Consider the following 27,946-nt stretch of genomic DNA (forward strand, 5'->3'; position numbering starts at 1 on the left):
AGAGTGTAGAATAATCTGCAGCTCAGCAAGGCTTAGAGCTACTGGTATCCAGCAGGTGTAATATTGACCATGTTCACCATCTATTGCAGTTTTAGCACATGTTGTGGGGCCAGTAAATAGCCACTATCAGTTTTTTTTCAATTCCATCGGTCAATATATAATTACGGGACTTTTTGTAACATAGTTGACATTTTAGCCTAAAATCAACATTTCTTTTATTCTAACCAAACACCACATGGCATTTTAGAGAAAGATTCTTCTAAATATTAGATATACAATTGAGTAAAACTGAAATTGAAAGTTATTACTAAAGATATTGTAGTAAACCTGTTGACTACTTTATATTAAATAACTCAGAAAGCCTTGGAGTCTGGCCAGTCTTTTCTTCAGGAGGAAATGACATCATGTGGAGCAGGTCATGTGATCTGGAATTAACACACTTCCTGGAGGGGTGTTTCTGCAATGGGGAACTTAGTGGAAAGTGATTGATATTTTATTATTGTTTAGCTCATTAGAAGGTGGTTGGTATTAAATTCAGACGGTTATTTAGTTGACATTTTAGTGATATCCAGTCATTTTTTATTAATAAAAAATTAATTTGATTGTTTCCATGATAAATAATTCTGGAATTTGTAAAGACATGATCATAATGAACATAAAAAACTTTTTTTTTTTATTTACTTTTAATAAAAATGTATGCAGATATATCCCATGGACCACAGAGGTCCCTCAATTATATACTGACCCATCAGACTTTTTCTCCTAAAGTAAATGATTGTGCTCTCTGCAGTGGAAAAGTGCACAGACTCATTCTCAGCTCCACTGAGGCTGCACAGGTTGTATTTTCACCTCATGATTTAATATTGAAAACAGACACCTCCACACTGAATGGGAAAAATGATGAGATGAAGTTAGGGACCGTACTAAAAGTCTCTAAAAACGTCACTGTTTGTAGTAGTGTGTGAGGCAAGTGTCAACAGGTTTACTATAATATCTTCATAAATAACTCTCAATTTTAATTTTCTTCGATTGTATATATAATATTTACGAGAATCTTTCTCTAAAAATGCCATGTGGTGTTTGGTTATAGTTGATTTTAGGCCTGAAAATAGCAAAAATGTCAACTATGATACAAAAAGTCCCGCAATTTTATATTGACCCTGATGATTATCAGCTAAGAAATGAATTCATGAGAAGCGTCTCTTCTGTGATTTCTAAATGACTGGTGGATTTATTGGTGGTTTATGGACGGTTAGTTTCCATCAGATATCCCGCTGCTATTGTAAAGAGCTCTGCTTGTTGTTCCAGAGGGTGTTGGACGTCTGTGTGACTTTGAACTTTTTGCCAAAGTATTTCAAGCATCTCACTGTTTTCACAAACTACAAAAATACATGTTATTCTGTCCTAAAGAAAAGTTAGATCATTCATAATCAGACTATTAGCAGCTAAGCCTTAAATCCTGAGTAAATTCTGAATGAATTCTCTGCTGTAAACTCTACTCCTGTCTCTTTATATATTGAGCTGTTGCTTTGTTGTATTTCTCGTCTTTTACACTTGTTTATATTTTCCTTCACCTCCAGAATAAAAACTCTCCATCATGCTCATGCTTTTTTTTCTAGAAACCTTCTTTGAGCTTTAACTTTGAAGCCTGTTTCTAAGCCTCTCTGAAGGTGCTGTATATATTAAATTCTCTGCTCATATTTGATGCCCTCCTCAAAGGTTGCAAATAATAATAGTCTTTAAATATTTATGGAGGTTAGCAAGCCATTTGTTGCAGTTAGGGGTGAGGAGAGGATATAAACGACGGCACGCTGAGAAAATTTGGTTTTATTCCTTCTTGGGAAGTCTAATTTATTTTCCACCTCTGCGCATCGCCTGATGATTCAGAATAGATGAGGATAATGGCTGATTAATGATAATGCTGTTATACACTTTATGGTGTGTTCTAATGGCAGCAGGGGGTTTACTGAGCCTGTTTGAAACACACTGACTTTGTGTCTGTGGCACAGAATCTGTCCTCTAAGTACATGTGTTTTTGCCCATATGTACAGTGAGTATTTGCTCATTAATCACTGCTTACACTGCATCTCCAGTAAAAATCAGACGTCTTCTCTCACAGTAGGTTGTGAGCTTTGAAGGAAACCACAGCACTTATCTCCTACAGCTTTGCTTCTGTTTCTACGGGTAACTAACTGTCCAAAGAAATAAAAGCCAGAAGAAAGGAACAGGTGTGAAGTACAGAGCTTGTGATTATAGTGCTGTACCTCATTGTTTTCTTAGCTAAAACTAAAAAAAAGTCAACGCTAGAGCTATGAGGCTGTAATGAGATAGTCAAGAAATCCAAACCATCGGATCGACAAACTAACACCACGTCCACATTGATCAGGACTCAAACTGGAGTTACTAGGTACTTTCACCAACATATAGAAAATAATAATAATAAAACCTCAGAAAATGCATTATAAAATATCATACAAATGCCTCCCTGCACGGGTGGGTTTCTACAAGCTTTTCAAACTCACAAAATCTCTGGTTTCTGTGGATCAGACGAGGAGTTTGAGAGGCGATCATGTAACGTCTTAATATGCACATCCCCATTGGTGCTTCCTGTAATGAATGTGTGACTTAACCAACAACAACAATGCCAGATAAATACAATGTTTTGGCTAGCACTAGCATTTTTTAGTTTACTGCTTAACTTCACTTAACTTGAAACACTTAATGATTGTTAATGTAGACTGGCGCTGGATGCTAATTCTAGCATTTGTGGTTGCTCTTGTTTTCTATGATGATATTCTGTAGTATGATGGTTGTGTGGAAGGATTTTTTTTAAATGGACGGGGGAAGATTTCTGGTTAACTGTATTACTACAGACAGTCATACAGATCTGATTATGGCACTAGACTAGAGCTGTCAAAATGAATGCGTTAATGCGGATTAATTCATCGTCATGATTAATCTGATTAAAAATTTTAAAGCAGTTAATGCATCTGCAGCACAGAATGACTGAAAATCCCTGGAACGTCTCTGGCAACGCATTTCGGGCAGTTTGTCCAAGTTGACTTACCGTCATGCAAATGAGCAGTTGATCCGGTAGCGGCAGAACCAAGCAACTCGAAATGGAAAACGCTAAACAGCAAGTTGGCCGTCTCGGTGGGAAGTGTGAATGCTATCTCTCTATCTGTCTGTCTGTCTGTCTGTCTGTCTGTCTATCTATCTATCTATACAACTCTGCTCATGGAAAATGAAACGCGAATAATCTCAATTAAAAATGAATGCTTTTAAATCACGATTAATCGAAATTAATCCACAGCAACCATATGATTAATCAGATTAAAAATTGTAATTGTTTGACAGCGCTACGCTAGATAAAACGATAAATGATCACCAAGCTTCACAAATGCCATGAAAAGTTAGCACCGTATTCCATCCATCCAACAGCTGTCGAAACATTTCACTGTCAACCTGCCGGAGGCGCTATGGGAACATTCAGCTGCTCCCCTAAGACCTTCAGCAACATTCACTTGGAAACCGGCGACATTTAAACCAAACTTCAGAGCAGTCCATCCAAGATTAGTCGAGACCTGTCACCAAAAAGCAAGAATGTTGGGGTCCATGACTGTTACACAAAATTTCACATCAGTTTATTGAAAATTTGCAGGCGGACCAATCAACTGACTGGCATAAGACCGGTTATACACCTTTGCAGATGTACACACGGACACTGCAGACACCACATACACATATTTATTGCTATTATGCTGCTTTTTTGTCAGCTTGGAGTCGTAACGTAGTCCAGTTGGACCCTTTCAGACTTGGACAGATGAAGAAATCAATGTGTTTTGAGCTTTAGTAGACCTTTGCATAGAATGTCTGCACCAAACTTCTGAGCATCAAACAGTCATAAAGTAAATTATTTTAACTTGAAATAAGAAAAGTAAGGGGATCACCAAATCCACTGTGCTTGAATCTCAAGAGTCCATCATGCAACATTTCATTCCCACTCTGTTCAGAATTTGCACCAACCAACAGACAGACCAGCTGTAATAGAGATATTTCAGTTACATGAGCGTTTGGTTCTAACTCTGCACAAGAATCATCAAGATTCTGGAGTTCTGTCAAGTCCCAGTAGGAAGCTGGAACTCATTTACATTGTCGACTCATTACGCTGAATTTTAAGCGGATTTCAAGTCTGTCCTGTGCCGGGCTTCCACAAGACATTGGCTGTCATTTTTCTGAATCCGTTCCAGTGCCCATTTGGCCGTCTGAATGTAAGTGGCTGCCGCCCATCTATGGTTTTTCTGGCATTGGGAAATAAGTTCTCAGAGAAAACTTGTTCATTCAGTTCCATTCATTGTTCCCTCCATCCTGACACGTCCTCCAGTCCCTTCTGCTGAAAAGCCCCTCCACAGCATGACATTGCCACCACCATGCTTTGCAGTAGGGGTGCTATTAGTCGGGTAATGAGCTGTGTCCAGTTTCCGCCTGACGGAGAGCTTTGTTTTATGGCTCGGAGTTCAGTTTCCATTTCATCAGAATAGTCTCTTCTGCCTTTTGCTCCCCTCAAGAGTCTCTCAAATGCCTTTTTGCCAAGTTGTGACGGCAGCTTTACCTCTGCATCAAGGAGCTTCTCCACTCTAGCGATTCTGCCTCACAGCAGAGATTCCTGAAGTGCTCGCTGTGGTTCTTCCAGCAGTCTCTCAGCTCTGCAGTTCTGTCAGACAGCTCCATGGATTCTTGGGTTACCTCCTTGACTGAGGTCTTTCTTGGCTGGCTGCTCAGATTGGATGGACTACCAGGGAGAATCTGGGTAGTTCCCTATTTCTCTTTTCCATTTCCAGTGGTGTAATATTGCTGGGTTCCTCTGACAGTCTGACAGTTACTCTCTCTAGGTCGTACAGTTTGCACATTTTCAGAATTTTGTCTCCTAATGCTGCTATCATCTCTCAGGGCTTCACGGTGGAATTATATCCTCATATTGTTTTACGATCAAGACCGTTGGGGTTTGTCACACATCTTTGGCAGGTAGCATACTAACAGTAAATTAAATCCATTTTAATTTCCGGTGTAAAGCCACGAAGTTTATAATAAAGAAAAAATATGTAGGTGGTGCTTTTCCTGGCAAGCTTCAGATGCACCACACCTCGGAGCAGGAGGTCAGCGCCAGCTCATTCCAAGTTTTATTCTAGTGCCCCCATTCAAAGGAACTAGAAGCTGAAGAACTGCAGCAAAGAAACTGCACTCGGAAGTGACCTAGCACCTTAAAAAAGAAGCCAGGTTCCTTTTAAACCTAAAATGCAGGTAAACATGGTCCATTGATGAACTGCTAAAGTTCACGGCTCGTCTCATTTCTCTATTTAGTGCCACCAGATCTTCTCTCTTCTCTGGTCTGAACCAGAAATCAACCTCAGCGTTTCATCCTGAAGTGTGTTTTAGTTCCCAAACTGATCATGAGGAGAAAGAAAGTTCACGTGTAGACAGATGGATGACTCAGATATAGTTATATTTGTCAATTTTTCTTTGTTTTGTACTTTTTTGTTTGTTGTTCTTCACATGACATAACATATAAAGACTACACTCTAAAAAAAAAGGTTTTCGACTGTTTTTTTTTTTTGTTTTTACAAGTTGCTGTTATTTTACTACAACAAAACCGGTCCAAATGCAAATAACATCAAAAATCTGTATTTTTATAAATATTTTTTTTCTTTGACAACTTTTGACCATAAAATTACTGTTGTTTTTTTTTTTTTAAATTTTATTGAAAGCAGCAAAATATATAGATTTTTTTCCAGGTACTTCCTCTTACTTGAAAGAAAAAAATATGTTTGTTAGAGTTTTAAAAACGCTTAATAATTTTTAAAACTTTATATATCTTCCCAGTTTTGTTCAATTACAGATGAATTCTAATGAAATCACAGAAAAAAGTATTAATTTACATTTGAAAAACAAGTGCCAAAATCACACATAAAGTCCACATGAAGAATTGTTTAAAACAGTAACTTGTTATTTTTACAATGTGCTGACATACAGTTACAGTTATACTGTTTGAAACCAGGTAAAAAGATCATTATTTTAAAGATATTTGCCATTAATTTTTGAGTTGTTATATTTTTTGCCCTGTATATTTAGTTTGCACCTCCAAATAAGTATATATGGATAGATATATATTATTATAAGAAAATGTGTAAAAATGTATGACATCTATTGGTTATTTTCACATTATGCAACGTTGCAAATTTACCTTAAAGTAGATACAGAGGGTCCTCAACTTACATCAGAGTTCTGTTCCTACATATCGATGTAAGTATTTTCACTGTAAGTCGGAACTCCAGCAAAAATGTAAACAAAGCCGTTCCGTGCATCACGATATCGATCAGTTCTTCATAAAAGTCATGAACACCAACGACTTTCATGCATGTATGAATCATTTTACTAGAAGATAACAGAATATTGTAACAGACTGATATTGTTGTTGATGTTGAGGTTTCAATGTTTATTGCTCATTTCCAGATTTACCTAATGTCAGTGAACGTGTCATGTTTAGTTAGCTCACCTCTGATTGGCTGAGAGTCAGCAGTAGAGAGAGCTGGGAACGGTGGCTAATTCTGGAGCTAAGTTATGGGGTTTTTCTAGTTATTCTGGCATTGACTACGGTCCACAGTAGCCTGTGTGAAGGTTCAATAAACCAGTAGAGAACCAGATAAAGTCTCACTCATTCATCACAGAGGGTCACTACAATATGTTGACCTGTTTTTACATCTTGACCCATGTTGGTTGGTGTTTCTTCCTGTTCCCAGTGTTTTATTCTATCTAATTTCACTTCCATGAAGACGGCTTTCCTTTTCTTCCAAGCATCAGAAGAGTCTGACTTACGCTGGGAGCCATAATGAAGGACAAAAAGTTAGTGAATGTAGCACAATCCAAGGCGGAGTACAACCAGAGAATGGAAACAAAGCTGTCTGATAGCGCCATAATGACGTATTCATCCGCTCCACTCATCAACTTGTTCCACGTAACCAGTTCCGACAAAACACTGTAGGTTGATGACGTCGTAAACTGAGGACCTCCTGTATACAATCTGTCATAAATGCTGTTTATGCATTAAATACAGAGGTAGGCTGTAACAAAAACTTGCACAGATGATATATGACATCCACACAGATACAGATGCTGCTTTACACTGAATCCAGATTGGCTCAAATAAGAGTAGAGGAGGTGAGGAAAGGAATCAAGGAAGCCCAGACTGAACATCGAGGTGTATTCACGCTGTACGGTGTCTCTGCATGTAGCTGCTGCTTGTTTGCAGTTGTCATCGATTGAAAACAGTATAAGAATAGAAAACACTGTCTCCAGCAGTGAATGATGTTAGACGACTAATTTGCATGACAATAGCATTGACTCGTGTCTGCGGAGTGTGTTTGTGAATCCAGGTGAATATGTTCACTGTACCGAGAACAGCTGAGGTCGTCTGTGGAGCTTTTCTTACTCTCGTTTCTTTTCCAATTTCACCCCTTTCTTTCTCTCTCTCTCTCTCTGGAGGCCTCGAACATGTGCTTCCTTTCTCCCTGAGGAGTGATGAGAAGCCAAATTAATTACAAAAAGCAGAAGACCATGAAGCCGTGAAGACCGAGACCACCAGAAGACATGTGCATATGGTGCCTAATGTGTGTGTGAGCGCTAGATGTAGGTTTGGGGAGTGTGGTCAAAGCGGCACTTTGACTACTGGAGTATACTTTTCAATTGTATAAGAAAGAGAGTGTGTGTGTGTGTGTGTGTGTGTGTGTGTGTGTGTGTGTGTGTGTGTGTGTGTGTGTGTGTGTGTGTGTGTGTGTGTGTGTGTGTGTGTGTGTGTGTGTGTGTGTGTGTGTGTGTGTGTGTGTGTGTGTGTGTGTGTGTGTGTCGGGACCAGTTGGCAAGCTGTGCCAGGTGTGATTTCATTCTCGCAGCAGTCACGGGTCTGTGAGATCGCTTTAGACACAGCTTTTACCACCCACTGGCAGACGACGCTTCACTCCTCCCTCCCAGACTGGCCTCGGTGTCGCTGTGCTGCGTATCCTCCGCCTCTATGTGCGCTTATATCACTTCAGTTTCATCCCATTCGACCGCAACGCGTGTTTGTATCCGCCTTTATCGCAGAGCAGGATGAAAGTCTTTGTGCACGTGTTTGTGGCCGTCCATTAGCATCGAGGGGGAGCAGAGGGAGGCTCTGGGGCTTTTACGAGGTCAGCTTCCTGCAGAGTTGAGCGGGTAAAGGGAGATAATAATAGCCAGGTCAAGATTCAATTATTTGCCTGGGGATTAACCTCATGGAGTCTGTCAGGAAGGTCAGTGGGTGGTGAGGGTTTGGAGGCTCCTGAAACAGAAGCCACTTACAAAGCACCCGTATTATTAAGTCCCCTGATTGTAAAGATCTGAAGGCTGCAGGTCCATCAGACTGCAGGAGGTTTTCTATTAAACTTCCCATGGAGGTCTACAAAAAAAAAAAAAAAAAAAAAAAGTCTTGTTGGTTTTCAACAGCGTTGTCAAACTCATTCTAGTTCAGGTTCCACATTCAGCCCAATCTGATCTCAAGTGGGCCGAACCAGTAAAATCACAGCATAAAAACCAATAAATAACAGCAACTCCAAATTTTTCCTTTGTTTTAGTCCATAAAAGTACAGATCACAGTGTTTCTGCAAAGGAACAATACATTCAGTCACAGGTATCTGGAACTGAATGATACAGTATTTTACTTTATGGTCAAAATGACAAAAGTCAGAAAAAACAAGACAAAATATTACAAAAATGAGACACAAAACAACAAAAAATGAGACAAGTGCCATGAAACAAAACAAAAAAGAGACAAAATATTAGCCAAAAAAGCCACAAAGTGACAAAAAATAGATAAATGTCAAAAGCAAGACAAAAAGGAAACACAAAACAACAAAAAACGAGAGACAAAACAACAAAAGTCAGACGAAAACAAACAAAAAACAACAAAAGCAAGACAAAATATTACAAAAATGAGACACAAAACGACAAAAGAACAATGAACAATCTAGTATTTCACTTTAGGATGAAAACAACTTGTCATGGTCTAGAAATGATTTTAAATTTATAGTTTTACTAATTTACAATCTGCAGTTAATGTCTTCTCTGGAATTTTTACACTTTAAAAAGTCATCCCACGGGCCGCAAGTTGGACACCCCTGGTTTACAAGGACAGTAAAGCGATACACCTGCTTGTCAGGTTGAGCTATGAGTTATTTGCATTGATGGTTCATTATTAAAAGATCAGCAGGAGGGGAAATATGTTGGAAATGCAACACAAGTGGCTATAGCTATGTGCTAAAGCTATAGCTTTTATAGCGTCTTTGTGGTTAAATTGATGTCTCTATTTCTGGTAAAATTGCTGTAAATGACCAGATGTTAGTGTCCAGACATGGAGCTGACAGGGATGTTTTCTGTCAGCTAAATGTTTTTTGTTTTGCTGTTAAATCTGGCTAGCATTAGCTGGTATGATGCTAATGGTATTGAATGGTCTGCAAGCCCAGGCAGGATCTCATGTCTTTCCATAATACAATAAATTAGCCCAATCTTTCAATTCTGCAATACTGTAAATCAGCCAAAGGAAAAGCGCCAAAATGGTATTTTCTCGATTAATATCTTATTTTTATTGAAATTCTTTGATACTGGCTATATTATAACATATGCTCATATGTTAGGATAAGAACTGCAAAAATCCATTGATTAGTCGTCAGCCATTATATTACAGACTAGTTTGACAATCATTCAATCAGTCTGAATCTTTTTTTTTTTTTTTTTTTTTTTTACAAAGAAAGTCTAATTCTCAGATTCCAGATCCTTAAATGTGAGTATTTTCTGATTTCTTTACTCGTCTTTGGCACTAAACTGAATATCTTTGGGTTATGGACAAAACATGACGTTTGAGGACATCATCTTTGGGCTTCAAGAAACACTGCTCAACATTTTATAGACCAAACAACTAATCGATGAAATAATCAGCAATGGCAGTTAATCATCAGTTGCAGCCCTAGTTAGGATAAAACCACGTATACTGTACTAGAATTCAGATTATTTTGGTCGTTTGAGAGCTGGACATGTCTACTGTGGGCCAGAGTTAAACATCTGGAGTGTAGCTGGTGCTTCCACTGGTGACAATTTTATAATTTTCCTTCCTTTGCTCTTTAAAAATAGTTTGGTTAACCCTGAGTTCATTAAAAAGTTCATCATCTCCTTCTCATGTTGCCGGCGTCGTGCCAAAAAGTTACCATCTGCCAAAAACTGATTGCTGTCCTGTGGGACTGCATGCTGCTGGTGAAGCTAGATTGCCCAGTTTATGCATTTATGTGGGTCAAATGCTCAAAGAAATCACCTTTTTTTGCACATATTTTTCTATCTGTGCAATATTGTACCCCCAAAAATAGTTCATTTTACTGGTTGATGTAGCTGGAAAGAACCAATTCAACTTTTACACTCAGCAAAACAGCGTCTGAAATGTTATCGATGCATGAAAAATGACTATTTAAAGATTATAGCAGGTCTGTAAATTATGTTAATTATGGTTTAGTTTCCGAATATAAACAAGGATATTAAACACACCAAACACACACAGCAGAAACATCACAAAGAGTCTTTACAGTGTTCCCTGTAATGTAAATGTCGGGCCTGATTAGGCTACAAACTACAAACAATTCTCTGGTCGCAATTATTTGGTTACAACAAATGTCAGAGTTCCACAAAAACACACTTTTGAAATCACCAGACATAAAGTTGTGTGTACTTTTGCATAAAGAGTGTTTGACCCAGATAAAAGCAGCTGCAGATGTATATAAACTCCTGCCGACGGCAATCAGAACGAAAGCTTTCTGGCACCACACCAGCTCTGTCTCTCGTCTTTTTAACTTCATCGCTGCTTTTCTTGATCTCAGAAATTAAGCCGGCGGCTGCAACTTTATTATCACGCTGAGGGAGCAGAATGTTACTGGAAGGATGCTTGTTTGATGCCTGGACTGGACCAGTTGAGGAAATGCGACCACGGCCTCGTGGAGCAGCTCAGTGGACTTCTGGAAGTGTCCAGGTGTCCGTCCATACATCCAGTCACAGTGGAAACAAGGAAAGCACTCAGAGAGCTCAGTACTCCGCCAAGGCTGTTCATTCCCTCATATGGCATTGTCAGAAATGCAGCATTTTTTTAAAAAAATAATTAGTGTTCAGCAACATTATATATTTAAAATGCAATTCTGTCAAAGATGACTTGTTTTGTATCTGAGAAAGGCGTCTCTGAATTTCATTTTGGTTCATATGAGGCCTGACTTCATGGCAAAGAAAATAATGGAGCAGAGAAAACGTGATTGAACGTTAAAGGGCATCAGAGGGCTGCAGAAATAATGTTTTACCAGTATCTTCACCTGTACTATAAGCTACCTCCAAGAAGTATCAGACCAGATGTATTTCATAACTCATATATAGATTGACTTTTTTTTAAGGTTCTATAATTTCCCAGAGGTTTATTCCTTATTTGCATGTTTTTATTCTTGAAAATTTCTCTCTGTTGTAAAGTTAAATAAATACTAACTTTTTAAAAAATTAATCAGCCAATTAATCAGTTATCAGATTTTTTTCTGCCAAATATCAGAATCGGCATCGGCCTCTAAAAATCCCTATCGGTCGGGCCCTGGTGCTAATAGGTTAAGTAATATGTCCAAACATGGTTGTCCACATTTTCCAGCTCCTCCTGAGGGATCCTGACGCCTTCCAGAGCAGACCAGATATAATCTCTCCAGCATGTTCAGGAATTGGATTGGACCTGCCAGGAAAACCTCCGATGGAAGTCGTCCAGGAGGCATCCCGATCTCATGTCGGTACCACTTGAATGTTTTCAGGAGTGACGTCTCCTTTCTGAGCTCCCAGCAGCTGTCTGTAAAGAGTTCACCCTGGGACCCTGTGGAGGAACTCATTTCAGCCACTGGTGCTCATTCTTTGGATCACCCCCAAAGCTGTCGACCGTAGGTGAGGGTTAGATCGAACGCTGAATCGAAAGCTTTCACTTCCAGCCCCGGTACGACGCCCACATCACTGCTGACGCTGCACTGATCTGCGTCGGCCTCACGCTGCATTTTACCTTCGCTCATGTGGACCCCGAGATACTTGAACTCTGGGAAGTCGTTCGCCAACCGTTCGGGTCCAACAGCCCCTGAGCTCGCTGAGGGTCGCACACCGACAAAACAAACATCATCAGCAAAGAGCAGAGAGGCAATTCCGAGTTCCTGTCCTCTCCTTCGCCTGCAGCTCGAGATCCGGTTCATGAAAATCACAAACAGAATCGGTGACAAGGGCCAACGCTGGCGGACGGCAGCTGGGAATGTGTTTGACTTTGTCCTGAGATTACAAATGCAGCTCTGGCTATGGTTATATAAGGTGTGAATCTGTGTGTGAACAAGGAAAACACTGATAGAAATATACCACCCATGTTCAAAAGATCTCACTGTATTCATCCCTAAACGCTACCATGTGCAGCATTTGCACAGTAATCCTTTATGTGTTTTAGAGTTAAAAATAGGGCCGAGAACATTAACTGTTACGTACATTTTGTTCATTCGCCAACAGAGCCGGCAGCAGCAGCAGCAGCGCTACAAACAGACAGGCTTCCACGCTAACACTTCCACGCTGTTTCCATCAGAGTACAGTGTTTGGAGATGAAGGATGAGACAGAATGTGAACTTCACAAGGGAGGAACACTCATACCATCAGAGGCGGCCAATTGATGTGAGTGAATTAATCATCTGCGACTCGCTATCCAAAATACTTCTGTATGAGCTAATGGAAGCACTCCTCCAGCATGAAGAGTCAAATTAATGTGTTGATGAGCAACGTCCCAGATATTTACAGGCTGAATCCACGACTGCAGGCTTCTGCTGCTGTACTACCTGCCTGTCAGCATCCTGTCATCTGGTCTGCTTCTCCGTCTATTTTCTGTCTGTCTGTCTGTCTGTCTCCCCCCCTCCTCTCTCTTTTCTCACTCAATAGAATCTTGGCTGAGAGCGTGAGAGATGAAAAGAAAACAAAATGCCTTTTGATCCAGCAGCGTTGTGTTACGGCTCTGTCAGAGAGCATTACCCTGATAACTCGACCAAGAAATCAGCCACGGGGCATCAAAGCCAAAATTTGCCAACCTTTAATGCGCAGGCTACAGTATGGGCAGAGCTGGGTGAATAGGAATGCAGCAGAATACACATGTCATCCCTTCCAAGTGCCTTTTTCATTTCATTCTCTCTCTTGGCCATTTCCTTCTCTTCGTGTTGCCTATAGTCGGCACTACAAAGCCGTGTGAATTCAGCCAACAGCGTTTTCAGTTAAGGCCGCTCTGATCAAATAACTGAACCGCACGCAATGGTGCGTTGTTGGCAGTCATACTGTTTCATGTTTGACATATTCACAGCGAGGGGAGAGTGATATTACCCTCCTGTTATGAGGCAAACGGAGGAGAATAACGCAGGGACCTTTGAAACTGCCAGGAAGATGAATTTACCTCAGTCCTTTGAGAAACACGGTGGCTGTATAACCTTGTTGAGGACTTGGAGACATTTGAATTTCCTCTGAGAGAAACTGTCCCACCGTTGTTTCACCATCTTTGCGTCAAATAGGTGAGGTCACCTTAGATTTAAAGATGCAATGCCAGATTTTGATATACACTATATTGCCAGAAGTATTGGCTCACCTGCCTTGACTGGCATATGAATATAAGTGACATCCCATTCCTAATCCATAGGGTTCAGTATGACGTGGGTCCACCCTTTGCAGCTAGAACAGCTTCAACTCTTCTGGGAAGGCTGTCCACAAGGTTTAGGAGTGTGTTTATGGGAATTTTTGACCATTCTTCCAGAAGCACATGTGTGAGGTCACACACTGATGTTGGACCAGAAGGTCTGGCTCTCAGTCTCTGCTCTAATTCATCCCAAAGGTGTTCTATGGGGTTGAGGTCAGGACTCTGTGCAGGCCAGTCAAGTTCATCCACACCAGACTCTGTCATCCATGTCTTTATGGACCTTGCTGTGTGCAAGGTCCATATTCATATGAAGCAACATAAAAGTTTTTAGTGCTTACATATCATTGTTGTTGTTTTTTAATGTGCCCCTGTGATTAAACACTGGCCCCACTTTCTCTCCCAAGATTCTGGTCATTTACTTTCAAACACACAAAGCTCCATCGTGTACGACACCAACGCAGCAGGTTGAGGGTATTTTTGTTTCCCCACCAGCGTGTTCAGCATTTAAGCATTAAAAATGCTTCAGTGGTTTTGGAAACTCCAACTATTCAGTCCAGATTCTCCGTAGGCTTTTATGCTGATTTTCCGCTGGATTTTGTTATGGTGCACAGAAAAGCTCATTCACTGAGATGAATGCAGCACCAAAAAAAACCAAAAAACAAAACATAAATGGCCGCCAATTATTTTCAACTCCACTTTATCAGGGACCACACTTGAGCTGCACTTGAATGAATGAACTGCTGAGGAGTTGTGCAGAGCAGGCAACAACAAGAGAGCGAGAAGTCAAGCAGCCTGAGGGAAAGAAAAACGCTGGGGTGGAACGAGGAGCTGGAGAGGTTCAGGCTGCTGAGGACTGAGTTGGAGTGTGTCGCCTAAAACACAATGTGCTCTTTCTGTTTTTTTACCCACTGCTGACCTTTTTGAGCAGACATCTGGGCAGTTCTTTGCTTTTGGGGCCCCCGAAGGCACAAACACAATATTTTAAATATTATACTCACAACAACCACTGCATTGTTTAGCACTAAAAATGGTTTTATATTCATTTTATTTTGGTTTTGTGGGCATTTTCCACCTTTATTAGACAATTTACAGTTAAAAGAAGGGATGGCAGAACAGAAAATGGGGAAGAGAGAGAACAAGAGATGAACACAAAGACATAAATCCTCAATAAGATAACTTTAATACCCATTTTTTTCTTTCTCTTTGTGGTGTCGCTGTTTTGTTACTTTGACATTATTTATATTTCTATACAAATAATTAAGTTGTATGATCGGTTGGCTTGTTTGTTTCATCTTTAGTGTGTCTGTTTTGGATATACATCACTTCTTTTTAACAATTTACTGTGTCCCTGCTTTGTTAATTTACAGATAATGACTAATAAAATCACAGAAAAGGTAATAGTTTACATTTTAACTGTAAAAATAAACTCGCAAATGACATCCATATCAAAAATCTGTATTTTCAAAAATGGTAATTTGTCCTTTTACAGCATTAGACAGTTACAATTACATTTTTTAAAAAATGTACATTAAATTAGATTAAACATTAAATGAGAAAAAATCATTATTTTATTGCTGTATGCTGTTATTTGAAAGAAAATATGTATATTAAGAATTGAAGAATGGATAGATTTTCCCTGTTTTGTTAAATTACAGATAATATCTCATAAAATCACAGAAAATATGTTATCTTTTTTTTGAAATAGTGCAGCTCATATCAGGATAGAAATATATATCATGAGCAAAATAAGCAGTCAACACCATGTTTCTGAAGCTACAGTGTTGCCATGACAGTCTCTGAAACACAGATTCACCTGGAATTTAATGTGAAACAGACCTGAGGAACCATTTAGAGCTCAACCAGTATTCATTTACAGTGAAAATGAAAGACCAAAAGATCACAGTCTGAACTGTAATTCTTCCTCCAGGTTTCCTTGAAACAATCTACAATCCAAGACAGAGAAGTGAGGAATCTGTCTGTGGGATCAGAGACTCAAAGGAGAGGCTGAAAGGCGATGAGGACCACAACAGTAGCGTCCTGACGGGTCTGCAGGTAAGAATGAGACGGGATGGATCAGAGCTAGCTGGTCAGCAGAAACCTTTAACTGAAAATATCTACATTTAGAATATCACAACCTGTATAATTCCTCTGACAAACAAATCATATGCTAAATTAAGACTGTCCATAGTTTTAAATCGTTATTATTATTACTACTTGCCATTTTGAAGTGTAGCAGCTCTTAGTGTCTGAGCAGAGTCAAAGGTTAGCTGCTGTGCTCCAAGAATGGAGATATGGTGGAGGAAGAATCATTTTCAAGACATTTTTGGGGGAAAAATTAATTCTAATTATTAGGGCTGAAACGATTCATTGAGTAATTCGATTGCTAAAATTCCTTGAGGCAAAATTCTCATAATGGAGGCTTCATTTAATCCACTACATACTAGACCCCAGGTCACTAACTAGTCCGGACACAGACTTCATCCGATACAGACCGGGACCTATGTAAATTAGTCAGATGAACTACGAAGGCAGTTTAACATAGTCAGAGTTTCTTTATGTGAGTCGCCTCAACAAAAACTAAAACCTATGTCAGAGTTAACAGATATCACAAAGGTGGGTTTCTACTTTCTTTGTAACTCAGACTTTCTGCTTCAAACTCGTCACACAAACAGGAGCGTTTAACCATCATTTGACTCGTTTTCTGCACTAAATGAACCAACGGTGTTCAGCTGCTTCAGTCAACAGATTGTTTTAATGGAGAACGATGAGGAACATAAACCTTTATGACGGTAAAAGGATTATGTACGACAGGAATACTGGTGGAAAACTATTAAATGTGTGTTAATATATTTATTTTACTGATCAATACAGCTGATTATTGATAACTGACAGCTGCACAATTCATATATTCAAACATGATATTATATTGAAGTGCATGTAGGTCTGATACTGTCTCATAATGGAGGAAATCACTTTCATATGTAGCCAAATTAAGAATAATACCCCTGTACTATACTATATATGTAAAATACACCACAGATGTCTGTCCGTGTTCCACCAGGACGGTTATTTCTGTTGCACAGCACTCATTTCCTCTTTTGATGCTGTAATGCCAAGCGTGGAATCCGATTACTCGATTAATCACCAGAATAATCAACTGAATACTCACCTACTAAAATAATCGATAGCTGCAGTAGTTTTAATAAACAGATCTGAGTTTGTAGTGGTTTAACCAATGACCGTAGAGGAGTAATAAATTAATTCACATCAACTATAATAATAAGAAACAACAAAAATGAGCGTAATAAATGTGGTTTTAGGTCCAACAGAGAGATGACTGTTCTCTCTAATCAGTTCAGGAGTCACTTTCTTCTGTTTAAACTCTCATTTTTGTCAGTAATTTAAGCTCATGACCTCAATATTTCTGAATGAAAACCCTCAGAAATGACATTAGTCTGCTGTCGCGTTAGTTTGGCTCTTAATAAGCAGTGTATTTCAAACACTAATGCTTTGTCGTTGCTTTTTATTTATAATGATGTGACTGAACTTCATTAGATTCACTATTTCTATTGACAGAGGAGTTATTTTTCTTATTAAGATGATTTATCTCAAGAAAAAGCAGTAAAAGATTAGCTATAGAAACTCCATTAAATTCATTTCTTTTTGAAATGTTTCATTTATTTGAATTTGATCTCTCAATCTCCTGCTATTACTGCTGTGTTAACTTTGTAGCAGTATAGATTTCTGAGGTTATAGCGAGTTTCCATCAAATAAAAAGCTGATAGATGCTGCTTTACTGTCCGTGCTTTGGATATTATTCTATTTTCCAATAAGCAGGAACATGCAGATGGTCCCTCGGAGCATCCACAGCCATGTGAGTGATGTTTTGATTAAATCTTTAATTGGCCTTGTCTCACAGACGTCATTGATTTGTCCGACAGCAAGACGTGAGAAGTGACTTATTTATTTATATCGCCAAATTAATAATGGCTGCTGTCATTTCAAGTTCAAACCTGCGATCCCCAAACGCACTCATGGCTGCACGGTGCTTTTCCAGAGCAGGAAAGAGGAAAGAGTTCTGTTGGGTTCCTGTGGGACGAGTAAAAAACCATAACCGGTTCAGCAAAAAGCGAGCCTCTGGGTTGGATGGGAGCTGGGGAGAATCACCGGACAGTCATGAAATCACCCTGAGCAGCTTTATAATAATACAGTGCTGTCAAACTCATTCTAGTTCAGTAAAATCATAGCATAATAACCTATAAATACCCACAACTCCAAATTTTCTCTTTGTTTTTGTGCAAAGAAGTTCATTCTGACAATGTTCACATTTAAGGAATTATCTTTTTACAAAACATCATGAATAACCTGAAATTTGTTAAGAAAAACTAATTCAATTTCAACAACATTCAGCCTCAGTTTATCATTTCCACATTACAACTTGTCTACAAAGGAACACAACATTTAGTCACAGCTATCTGGAATTGAAAAATCTGGTATTTGGCTTTAAAAAAGACAAAAAACAACAAAAACAAGACAAAACATTACAAACATGAGACACAAAACAATACCAAAAAAAGTGACAAAAAATTTGACAAGAAAGTCACAAAGCGCCAAAAAAATGGGCAATTGAGACAAAAAAAATGACAAAAGCATGAAACAAAACAACAAAAACGATACAGAAAACAATGAATAAAGGAAAACACAAAATTACAAAAATGAGACAAAAACACAAGCAAGACAAAGAAGAAACACAAATGGACTAAAAGGAGAAACAAAACAACAAAAACGTGAGAAAACTGTAAAAGTCAGACAAAAAACAATAAAAGCAAGACAAAATATTACAAAAATGAGACACAAAACGACAAAAATTAGACAAACTACACAAAACAAAACAAAATAAGACAAAAAATTTGACAAAAGTTGCAAAGCGACAAAAAAATGGGCAATTGAGACAAAAAATGACAAAAAAACAAAAACTATACAGAAAATAATGAATAAAGCAAACACAAAATGACAAAAATGAGACAAAAAAAAGTGAGACAAAAAGGAAACACAAAATGACAAAAACGAGAAACAAAACGACAAAAACATGAGAAAAACGATAAAAGTCAGACCAATAACAAGACAAAATATTACAGAAATGAGACACAAAATGACAAAAGAACAATGAACAATCTAGTATTTTGTGAAGTGAAGGGGTTAGGGTTAGTGAAACTATCAAACATTCCTTCTTGCTATTAATGAAGTGTCAGACCATAAGTACACTGAATTGTACACACAGTAACAGTAAGGACTGAAGCTCCAACCATCTTTACTGTACTTTTATTAATACTATCTCCTGTGTTCAGGCAGCCTGGCAGCAAAGCAGTCCCACGTTTTGGATCCCGTCGTACAAAATCTACAGCTGGCAATATTGTCACATCCAGTAAACGTCAATCAGACCCTAATACAATCCCCTGCTGCGTTTCTTATTGGCTGTGTATAATTCAGTCTTTAAACTTTTTTTTTCCACTGCGAGCCGGAGCCGGAGTTTTCTCAGCAACTCTCGGGTCAAGCTACGGGAAGTGTTGGAATAGCGTCGCGAGCTGAGATGTCATTACCGACTCTTTTGCTGCTGTTCTCATTATAAAAGATCAAGTGAAACAGCAGCTGGTTTGCTGCCTCTGGAAAGCTGTGATAATAATTGTGTGTGTGGTTTCAGCGTGTGTGTGTGTGTGTGTGTGTGTGTGTGTGTGTGTGTGTGTGTGTGTGTGTGTGTGTGTGTGTGTGTGTGTGTGTGTGTGTGTGTGTGTGTGTGTGTGTGTGTGTGTGTGTGGCTGGGAGAACACTGCATGAGTCTGAGAAAGAGAAGACAGAACCATAAAAACGGCATTTTACGACTCATGTCAGTGGTGCGGTATCGTTTCACCTAAATGCTTCTCTCCATAAAAAGACAGAGATGTTTTTCAATAGCAGCAGAAGCGGTAAAGTTTTGGATATACTATCCAAGCCACTGACAGATGCATACCTCTCGGCTTATCCCAGATCATCTCAAGGTCAAAGGGAATTTTCTGTGTAAGGCAATACGCTGCGCAGAGCTGTTCCAGGATCTGTTTAATATGGCGGTGGTATCATGCTGAGTTAGCCTTTAAAGCCGACCGCTGTTACTTTCTCAGAGTGAGTGATGAGAGACCACATTGAAATGCATATGTAGCGCTGAAGTCAGTCTTTCCTGTTATTGCTTCACATACTATATAATATAAATTTCACATAAACAATCATTATCTCCGCCCAGATAGGTTTCCCTGCCTTTGGAAACACATGTGAGCCCTGAAGGATCGAAGCTCACCGCAGCTTTCCTCCACTTCGTACCTCACACTGCACTTCAACGCCATCTAAATACACAAGAAGAAAATAAAGAATGCCCAATAAATTGACCTTTTCCCACAAAGAATAGAGGCAGGTTGAATTTGTGTCTGTTAAATCTGTTTTTAAGTCAACAGGCTCTCATGTTAAGTTGCAGAACTCCTACATAAACCATTCTGAAAATAAACACGGCAGAAAGTGATAGGCCTGTTTGTCATGATGTTATTTCTCAATAGGAGTCCAGTCAGAGCAGAAATGCAGGTTTTTACTTGAGAGAAGTAGTTCAACATTCCGGGAAAGAGGCTCAGGAGATTGATAGCGGTCTTCTGTCCATGTGTTAAACCTGAAGCTGAAGCCAGCAGTTATCCAGCTCAGGATGGGCTTTCTCCACAGACGTTTTAAAATCCTAAAAGATTCTGAAATCAGGTTGCATCACACAAAAGGAGCAACTTCACACATATTCTTCTGTCTAATCTCAAATATGCACACAGTAGTGATCGGAGATACCCCACACTTTTAACCCTCCTGTTGCTCTCATTTAGAGGCACCAAAAAATATTGTTTCTTTGTTTGAAAAAAATCCAAAAATTCAGCAAAAAAAATCCCTAAATTTCTGAAAATTTGCAAAACCTTAAGGAAGAAAATTCCAATAATTCCTTAAAAGTCTCCCTTAAAAGTTTTATTTAAAAAAAAAAAAAATCCCCCAAATTTGGCAAGAAAATTCTTGTAAATATTTTCAAAAAATTTGTAAAAATCTTCCAAAAAAAAATCCTAAAAACATCTAAAGTGATTCCATATATATCAGTGAAACTTCTAGTATTTTCTTAAGAACATTCAGATAAAAATCAACCAAAATCCAGTGAAATTCGCTGGATTTTGGTTGATTTTTATGTGAATGTTCTTAAGAAACATTTTTAACATTTCTTTTTTCCACCAAAAAATGTTCAAAGATTTCCCAAAAATGTTGAAAATGTGGACATCAGAAGTTTCACTGTGAAAATATTTTTTTTCCACATTTTCAAACTTTAAACCAGGTCAATTTTGACCTGCAGGACGACACGAGGGTTAAGATCTGATAAAATACGATCACTTTTTACATAAAATATTTGATACCGATTATCGGTGGTTTCTTATTGGTGAATTTTTTCTCAATCATAATATTAATACCCTTAAAAACAAATCAAATACTTTAATGTGCCCAGTTCAAAATATAAAAGTTAAACAAATAATTAACAGAAATATGAATTAAATGAAACTAAACACATTTGAGCTTTCTTTGAACTTTTGCTGAGCAGCATTGCTTTCAAAACACTGAAATGATCCTGACAGAAATGGAAATCAATGCATTTACCATCAATAAATAATAACATAACATAAATATGAATCAAATAAAATGCTAAAAAAGACCAAAAAAGTGCACATTTGAACTTTTACTCTGTCAAACTAACCATACCTTTGGAGTAAGTTACCTTAAAATATCTGGAATTGACATATGCACTTTTATTTCACATTTATTAATTCGTAATCGATACTTTAATGGAGTAGTTGATACCAAAATGGGTGATGTGCCGGTATCAATATATCAATCCGCCCATCACTAGCACACACTACAAGACTGGAGAATAATGGTGCATCACACAGACAATAATATTATTCAGATTACTGAGTCAAGGGAACAAACAGGGAGCGGAGCAGCACCTCATGTGATCTGATGGGGAAACAGACGGAAACGAAATGGAGACTGGTAGAGCAACAACTTACCCTGATGGTAATAACACTTTGTAGTGAAAAAAACAAAACAAAAGCTAAAAGAAGTGGGGGTGAAATTGTTTTGATATCTGTAGCTAACATGAGCTTCAAGGGCTAGAAGGTTTCGTTCTGCTGCTCCAGGTACTTCTGTAATAATTGGTAGCATGTAGATTTTAACTTGTAAATTTGACACGTTATCATGACGGCCCCAGTCAATCTGCTAGAAGATCAGGAGGTTTGCGATTAAAGACCTCACATTACTTAAAAAAAAAAAAAAAAGTTCCAACATCAGTTAAGGCCAAGATCCCAGACCAGATTATACTGAAATTGGGGGTAAATTGTCCCAAAACTCCAGCAAACTACTGGAAACAAGCAGCAGCAGCAGCAGCAGCAGCTAACTTGTCCAAAAGTTATAAAAACCAACAACCAGGATCTCCAAAACCCTCAGGTCTCAAGTGTAAGCCAAGAACTTAAAGTTCTTAAACTTAAGGAACCGAAACGTGAGTGCCTGAGATTCCATCTTCACTAAATATTTAAATTTTAAAATGCAGAACTCCTGCTGTGTTTACGCCAAGAATCCCTAAGGTCCCTGAATGAAGAGCTGCTTAGTGTCAACATGGAAGTACAGAAACTTTTAGAAACTCTCATGTGTGCTTTCCCATTTAACCTCAGCTCTCTGTCCATGCTGTTCTTATGTCTCTATTCCTGTATTATTGTGACTATTTTCTATGTGAGCACCTGCTGCTAACCATTTTACCTGTTTTCAAGCTGTTTTTAAGCCAACATGAGCTACCGGTATCAACTTTTTCATGTAAATCTAATAATTTTCCTGAAGTTTCCCCACTATATCTTTACATTCAGTTCATTCAGACGCAATCATTTTGTACATTTTTGCTTTAAAGTTTACGAACTCTGCAGGATTCTCTCTATTTCAGTATAAACCTAGAATGACCTAAAACATCAGTAGATTTTCAGACTTTCCTCAATAAATAATTGACCGAGTCTAATATTTTTATCTCAGTTGTTTAATACGGTTCTCTTTTTATACTTTTAGGACTTTAGTGAAAATTTAATGACACTTGAGGTTATATTTATGCAGAAATATTGAAACTTCTAAAGGGTTGCAGTTAATACTGGTTCATATTCACACAGTTAAGCTGTAATCTTCATATGTATGATGACAAATTTAGCTCTAAATTGGATCATTAAACTAATCAGTGAGCAGCTGTTGTGTGGAGGAACATTCTTTAATGTGTTTTTTTTGTTGGCATTTGGGGGTCTCACATATTTGTGTTACCAGTTAAACCAGAATAAAACTAAAACCTGGACAGTATCCAGTAACCAGGTCACCACATGTGCTATTGACTTTGTATTTACAGGCAATGAGGAGGTGGGTTCGCGAGGAAGCGCTGCCAATACTCTCCTTCCCATTTGACATTTACTGGCATCGGTCTTTGTTGATGTGGCTCTGAACAGGATCATTGTGGATTTGAAATGAAACACTTGACTGTCGAGGCTGAAGTTCTGACTCCCAGCTTTGATTTGAGGTTTCTTGAATGTGTTGGATTGGAGTCAGGTGACTGACTTGGCAAGGCAAGAACGTTCTACTGTTTGACCCTCAAAACCTTTAGTTTAAATACGTTTGGATCAACGCTCCACCCAATAATGATGTGAACAACCTCAGACACCCTTAAAGTCAAGGAAGTCAGCACTTAACACCTCACTGCCATTCTTTCAGTTCCTGTCCAATGTGCGAGAGTCAAAACAGTAAAAAAAACAGAGCAGGATTTTCCTCATACTGTTTGTCTGTAGAGCAGGGCTGTCAAACATGTGGCTCATGGACCAAAAGCGGCCCTCCAGAGGGTTCAATTCGGCCCTCAAAGTGTCTAGTTTTTGTTGTTTTTTGTCTGACTTTGGCCATTCGTCTCATGGTTTTGTCTTTTTGTGTTTTTTTGTCTCACTTGTCATTTTGTTTCTCACTTTTGTAATTTTTGGTCTCGTTTGTGTCTTTTGTGGAATGTTTTTGTCCTGTTTTTGTCATTTGTCCATTTTTTGTTGCTTTGTAACTTTTTTGTCAGAATTCTTCTCTTTTTTGTTATCTTTTGTGTTGTTTGTCTCATTGTTTGTCATTTTGTTTCTCACTTTTGTCATTTTGCGTCTGATTTTTGTAATATTTTGTCTTGTTTTTGTTGCTTTGTGTCTTTTTTTGTCTGACTTCTGTCATTTTGATCATAAAGTAAAATGCTATATTGTTCAGTTCCAGATTTCTGTGACTAAATGTCTTGTTCCTTTGTAGACACACTGTGAGCTGGAAGTTTACTGGTCTGGTCCACTGGAGACCAAATTGGGCTGAATGTGGAACCTAAACTAAGATGATTTTGACACCTCTGCTGTAGAGCAATAGAACAGTTCTGTCACAACATTTTGAAAAGCCACTTGTCTTCATCTATAATATAGTAACTGTACGCCCTTGAAATATTTGTTTTTTGCATTAATAGTGTTTTAAACCACTACATATATGTGGAATCAGGCTGAAACTAGAAATAGTTTATATTTTCAAGTAACCTGTTGGTTTTTCATCAATTAGTCAGATAGTTTTATAGTTTTTACTGGTCTACTGTGAGGATGTTAGCATGCTGACATTAACATTTCATAGCTATACTGTGGCTAAGTACAGCTTATGAATGTGTTATAGCTGCTGGATACCAGATACCAAGATGATGCCCATTCATTAAATATAAATTCCATGAGCCGAAAAAAGCGTTTTAGCATTCAGGTTTTGTTTCCACGCTGTCTGGTACACTGCACACGACACATCCATCTGGTAAAAGCTGCTTTTTCCAGTCACTGGGAAAGTTTACAAGGAGGAAGTTGAAGGTGCCTCGTGAACTTTGAAGCTTTACACTTCAGAGCAGAAGCGTCAAACTCATCTTAGTTCAGGTTCCACATTCAGCCCAATTTGATCTCGAGTAAAATCACAGCATAATAACCTATAAATAACCACAATTCCAAATGTTTCCTTTGTTTTAGTGCCAAAAAGTAAATTCTGAAAATGTTCACATTAAAGGAATTTTTTTTCTATAAAACATCATGAACAACCTGAAATTTCTTAAGAAAAATAAATTCAATTTCATCAACATTCAGCTTCAGTTTATCATTTCCACGTTACAACTTCCAGATCACAATTTATCTACAAAGAAACAAAACATTTAGCCACAGGTGTCTGGAATTGAATGATCTAGTATTTTACTTTATAATCAAAATGACAATAGTCAGAGAAAAAAAAGACAAAATACAACAAAAACAGGACAGTATATTACAAAAATGAGACGCAAAATGACAAAAAGGAGACACTAAACAACAAAAAATGAGACAAACGACACGAAACAAAACAAAAAAGAGACAAGAAAATATTAGACAAAAAAGTTACAAAGTGACAAAAAATGGACAAATGACACAAGCGAGACAAAAAAAGACACAAAACCACAAAAATGAGAAAAAATGACAAAAACGAGAAGCAAAATGACAAAAAAGACAAACAACATAAGCGAGACAAAAAGGAAACATAAAACGACAAAAGCATGAGGGTTCAGCCATATGGGTTCTGTAAAGCGTCTTGAGACAATGTGACTGTAATTGGCGCTATATAAATAAAATAAAATTGAATCGAACTGAATTGAGACAAATGACGAAAATCTGACAAAAAAACAAGACAAAATATTACAAAAATGAGACACAAAATGGCAAAAGAACCATGGGCAACACAGTATTTTATGATCAAAACAACTTGTCATGGTCTAGAAATTTTTACATTTTGAGGGCCGGATTGGACCCTCTGGAGGACCGCTTTTGGCCCGCGGGCTGCATGTTGGACACCCCTGGTTTGTATTGAAGTATAACAGGCATGCAGGACATCCCTGCGTTAGACTTTTTTTTTTTTTTTGTAGTAGAAGTGTATTTGACACATACATGTGAAATCAGGCTGGATTTAAAGGTATTTTCTCAATCAAGTATTTTTTAATTTTCTTTTTTTTGGTTTCTTGGTCTATTTCCCCGGTCATTTCCTTTCTGCGGGATGAATAAAGGTTTAAGCTATCTATCTGTCTGTCTGTCTGTCTGTCTGTCTGTCTGTCTGTCTGTCTGTCTGTCTGTCTGTCTGTCTGTCTGTCTATCTATCTATCTATCTATCTATCTATCTATCTATCTATCTATCTATCTATCTATCTATCTATCATAGAAAAAGTAAAGAAACCAGGAAATATTCACATTTATGTTAGTGATAGACCTACAGTCAGTTACCACCCTTCAGTGCGTTGGTCCCTCAGCTCCACTGAGCATATTTCAGCATCTTTCAGCATCCTGTTTTAACTTTACAACCAACAACCTTGGACACTTTGCTCATGGGAATGCTGGTTAGAGGTAAATATTTCTTTCAGAAGTCGGTTGAGACCAAAATGGAGCTAAAGACGACTGAATATTTGACTTAAAACCATCGAGTGGCCAAAAACATGAGTCCAAATGAATGCTAATGTGGCTTCTGAATGCATAAACATGCAGCTGCTTGTTAATATGTTTGCCATATTGATTTTACAAGTGGATAATATGTAAATGTTGAGCTTATAGCTTAGGCTGGCCCCAAGTGGTTAAACAAAAATCTATTAATACAGTTTTAAAACTGACTAAGCATGTTTTTCCTTCATGGTAGCAGAAAATCAGTGAATCCTTTGTTTCTGTCTGACAACGCTAAACAGCAACAGGGATAGAAATATAGTATTATTTAGTCCCATCAAACTTGTCTTCTCCGCATTATCTACAGCACAATAACTGCTCTAATTAACAGGCAAGACCTTGTTGAGCAAATCCTGAGTGTGGAATGGATTTTTTAAGAAGAAATAAGGGTTTTAAGTGTACACAGCTAATCCATGCATTTTTCTGGTTTGTGCCCCTAGATTACTAATTAACCTGCACCAGTTCTGTTTGTTCGGTTGTATTTCAGGGCAGTTTCTGAGCTTCAGCAACCTGTTACTGTCCTCTCCACTCATAAGCGCCCACCGAAAAGCTTCTCCTATTTATTTATTTGCCCGAGTTGCCTGGAAGATGATTAATCCTTGTAATTCTCCAGAAGTTAAAGTGTTTCGTTTGCAGACTTTCCTCTGCTTGGACCGTGGCCAAGCGAGGGGCTGGAAGGACGGCTCTAGATGGAGTAGTGTCGTTAACCTTTAGGTTTAACGCGCACTAGAATGAGGAATATTTCTGCAGTTTTTTTCAGGCATTTGAAAGGTCACACTGTTATCAGAGCAGACTTTATGTCTTTGCTTTACAGACAGCTTTCTGCAGAAGGGCATGGAGAGGTGGAAGTGTATGAAAAGCTGCTGTTGACCCGCAGAGCCAAGAACCAAGCAGAAGGCTCTCTGAAAAACCATAAAAAGTTTCCACCCTTGAACGGCTTTGCCCTGAAATATCGCAGAGAAATATCTTTTATGATGCTAAATGATAAAAATAATCATTTGTTTGTCGCCTCGCTCAGTCTGCCTCACTTTACCTCAGCTAATTACTTCAGAGAGGAGCTGTGACCTTGTTGTATTCACTGCTGTACGCTGAACCTGAGAGCGAATGTATAGAGACTGTAGAGGCTGCCGGTTTAGTTCAGCTTGTTCATGATGAACTTAATTTGTTAATCTTACTGATGTTTCAATCCATGCATGCCAGTTTACAAATCTAAAGCAAAGGTGGCAGTTTTTTTTGTGTGTTTTTAAGTGAAATGTAGGCCTTTTTGACTAATGACGAACCAGTTTTCCAGGCAATTCAATCAAAAATAAGTAATGCTTTGTTCAAGTTCAACCTAGCCAGACTTTCTTTGTGCAAGCTGGCTCAACAAAACCTAAAACCCCAATTAGAGACGATGGATGCTTTCTTTGTTAACTTTCTTCTTCAGACTGTGTGTGTTTATGTTAAAGGGAGCATTTAATGCATCACATGACTTTGCTTCCACCCAAAAAGGATAAATGGGCCCCTTTTCCACCAGGCTGGTTCCAGCACTAGTTTGGAGCCAGTGCCTGACTTATTATTTATTATTATTGTTATT

General features: G+C 38.4%; 1 long non-coding RNA gene across 1 annotated transcript in view; it reads left to right on the top strand.

The window, feature by feature from the left end:
- The window catches only part of LOC118470282 (uncharacterized), a 153,585-nt gene that overhangs the window by 88,397 nt on the left and 37,242 nt on the right, over window positions 1-27,946 (top strand). The window contains exons 3-4 of the long non-coding RNA XR_004847317.2: window positions 12,610-12,768; window positions 15,696-15,820. This is a non-coding gene — a long non-coding RNA (uncharacterized LOC118470282). The remainder of the gene's footprint in view (window positions 1-12,609; window positions 12,769-15,695; window positions 15,821-27,946) is intronic.

This window comes from Amphiprion ocellaris, chromosome 12 (genome assembly GCF_022539595.1).
Source record: "Amphiprion ocellaris isolate individual 3 ecotype Okinawa chromosome 12, ASM2253959v1, whole genome shotgun sequence".
In the NCBI taxonomy this organism is placed as follows: Eukaryota; Metazoa; Chordata; class Actinopteri; family Pomacentridae; genus Amphiprion; species Amphiprion ocellaris.